General features: G+C 43.6%; 1 pseudogene; it reads right to left on the bottom strand.

Moving 5' to 3' along the window:
* Positions 1-1539: 1539 nt before the first annotated feature.
* Positions 1540-3204, bottom strand: LOC105814907 (annotated as a pseudogene).
* Between the last annotated feature and the right edge of the window lie 135 nt (positions 3205-3339).

Raw genomic sequence — 3339 nt, 5'->3', positions numbered from 1 at the left:
GGGGAGCCTAGTGCTACCGGATACTACCACATATCATATAGTTATGGCAATTAAAGAATGAGATAAACAGAATTTGAGAGACAGAGTAATGGAACAGAATAGAGAAATCAGAAATCGACCCAAATACAAATGAAAATTTAGTACACAATAAAGGTGACACTTCAAATTGAAAAAAAAAAAAACCAGCGAAAAATAATCCCTATGCGGGGCTGGGCATGGCGCCTCACGCCTATAATCCTAGTACTCTGGGAGGTTGAGGTGGGAGGATTGCTTGAGATCAGGAGTTCGAGACCAGCCTGAGCAAGACCCAGTCTCTACTAAAAATAGAACAAATTGGCTGGGCGCAGTGGCAGGTGCCTGTAGTTCCAGCTACTGGGAGGCTAAGACAGGAGGATCGCTTGAGCCCAGGAGTCTGAAGTTGTTGTGAGCTATGATGATGCCACGGCACTCTAACCCAGGGCAACAGAGTGAGACTCTGTCTTAAAAAATAAATTAATAAAATAAAAATGAAGCCATAAACTTACTAGACAAAAGTATGGTATAGTTTTAAAAATAATCTTGGTACAGGGAAGTACTTTTTTTTTATTTTTTCACTTGAAAAAACCACAGAAGTTTACTTTGCCAACTCAAATTTTCAACGTACCAAATAACAGTAGTTACCTTAGGGCTACAAAGGACTTTCTCATTTTACTGTGTGCATTTATGGACTACTTGAATTTGTTATAATAAACATGTATTTTGTAATGAAAATTTTTGTTCTAGCAGGTAATTCTCTAAGACAGTTCACAGAAGAGAGTATTTTATCAGTCTTTATAGCATCTTAAAGATTCAAACATTCTTTGAATTCAAGATAGGTATGTTAATATCTAGTTCAAACTGAGCCGAAGACTAGGAGACAAATTGAGTGTATTATTTAGCAGTTGCAATTGGGTGCGTGAACAGATGTTTTAATGACTTGCTGGGTTGTCTTTAATAGAGTTTGGAATTTCCTTCCTGCTTATCAAGGTGCACTGAAGAGAAGTATCTTTGGTGCCCCAGTTTCTCTGAAATCGGGTTAAGCTGCTGCCCTCTGTGTGAAGTACCTTTTGGTTGTGGTTTGCCTTCACAGGTGGTGAAAAAGGACAGGGTCTAGTAGATGCCCGTGACTGAGGCTAAGGCTCCAGAAGACTGACTACTCATGCCTCCTTTTCTAAGTATTCACTACTTTTTATTTCTATTTAATTAAAGGTACATTTATCAACAACTCATGTGAAGCTATGAGGACACATTTTTCTTCCCAGGCTCAGGCAGGCAAACACTTGTCCTTTTTGAAGATTACTATGCCAAGAATATATAGGATACATTGAACGGTGGAGTTCTAGACTGTTCCTTTGGATGATCCCAGTGTGATAAATGCTGTAGTGAATGACTGGCAATCCAGGAAAAATCAAAGAAGGAAATGAAAGTTCCCTGGACAATTCCTTTGACACAAGAACTCTTTCACAGAAAATAAACCAGGTGTATGTAGGTTTGTGGGTGGGTAGAAAAAACATAAGCAAACTATGGACCAATAGATTCCCATTGTAAGCACTGTACCAGTGTGTGTTGACTTGCACACCAAAGACTTATCTCACTCGAGGGCCAATTATCTGATTGCTGATATCTAACTAATAGTCACTTCTGGGTGCCAGCACCTGGAAGTTTGGAAGAATCTCAGCTACCTTCCTACGGAGCTGCTCTCTCCATTCTTCTTTTAGTCTTTCCTCTTTCCTGAGTTTTGCAAACTCTTTGCATGTCCAAAATGCGATCCAGAGAATCCTTGTGTCACTGTGCTCTGCCGTAGTCTAGTGCTTGCTCTGATCATCGATCTTTGCCTCCCTGACCATGTTAAACCAGGCCCTGAAAATCTGATGAAAATGTACACAAAGTTTTCTTACTTCTTCCTCCAGATGAGTCAGGTTCTGTAGCCAGCTCTGGATGACTCTGCTAAGAAATATTTGGGAATAAAATGGATCAGCCTGGGCCAGACTTTCCTGACTATACTGCAACCAGGTCAGCAGGCATTTCCTCCGTGAGACCAAAGAGTGACGTTCTTCTGTCACCTGCATGTTTTGCTTGCTTTGCATTCTCAATCTCTTCCAAGGCTCTAGACCTTTTTTTTTCTTAGCAAGACCTTTTTATAGTGTTCTTTGGCTACTGCTTCCGGCTGCTGGTTCGTCTTGATTCTCTTCTTCTACTCTAGTTCTTTTATTTCCTTCAGTCTCTTCTCATTTTCTGTCAAGTTCTCCCTCCTTTTCTTCTGCCTCCCTTTTCTGATGCTCCTCCTCTGCGACCTATAATCTGGCCATTTTCTCTTCTTGTTTTTTCTTCCTTTCTGCCAAGCTTTGCCTAGTAGGTTCAGCTGGTTGAATTGCTTTCTGTTCCATAGCTTTCAGTATGGGATCGGTTGCCATTAGCTGCTTTGGGTTCCTTCTGGGTCCAGAGAGAATTGTGGGAGTCACTTCTACTGCCTTCAGTCCCAGGGGAAGCAACAAGGGAATTCGGAAGCATCTGGCAGGTTCCCTTTGGTTCCTCTTCTCCTCTGGGATTTGACAGCAGGGGCCTGTGTGTGTGTCTGTGACTTCTCGCTCCGCTGGCCACTGATCCTCTGCCAGCCACTGGTTTTCCTTCAGCTCGAGAATTGTTTTCCGCTGTTCCTGAAATTTCTTCTTTTGCTTTTCAATCAGCTGTTACTGGAAGACAAGGCGATTGGAGAAATGACCCATGCAAATGGGTTCTGCCTTCTCACATGTGATTCTGAGCTTCTTGCTGCTGCCAGGCTGTTGGGAGGGCTCGGCATCCAGGGTCTTGTCCTGCTTATTGTCAGGTGTGTTCACAGGGACATTCTGAAGAGGACACTGCAAGTTGCCGTTTGTTGTTGCTCCTGGGGGAGGGCTGGACATACAACCATTGCTCCCCAAGGGAGGCTTTTCTAACAAAAAGGGCACGGTAGTCACCATGGCTGTTGCCTCCTCAGGGAGACTGATGTCTGATGACCCATTTGCGCTGAGTTTCCTTAGTGATACTGCCCTCAGCAGCTCACCCATTTTTCTTCCTAGTTTCCTCCTTTGTTCGAGCCACCTCTCTGTTCAGGATCTCCACACCGTGCCAATGCTGACATTCTTTTTCTCCTCTAAGATCATTTTCCAAGGCTTGAGTCTCCCATTGCAACTTCTGAGATCTCATGTAGTCTCTCCAGGTCCGCAGGAGCTTAAGTTGAATCTTCCAGTTGTACAGGGTCCCCAGCTTTCCCAAGCTCAATCCTATGATCAAGAATCGGCTTGCCGGCCGGGCGCGGTGGCTCACGCCTGTAATCCTAGC

The sequence above is a fragment of the Propithecus coquereli genome, unplaced genomic scaffold, assembly GCF_000956105.1.
Source record: "Propithecus coquereli isolate 6110/MARCELLA unplaced genomic scaffold, Pcoq_1.0 Scaffold31, whole genome shotgun sequence".
Taxonomy (NCBI): Eukaryota; Metazoa; Chordata; class Mammalia; order Primates; family Indriidae; genus Propithecus; species Propithecus coquereli.
This window is presented reverse-complemented; position numbering and strand designations above follow the sequence as displayed.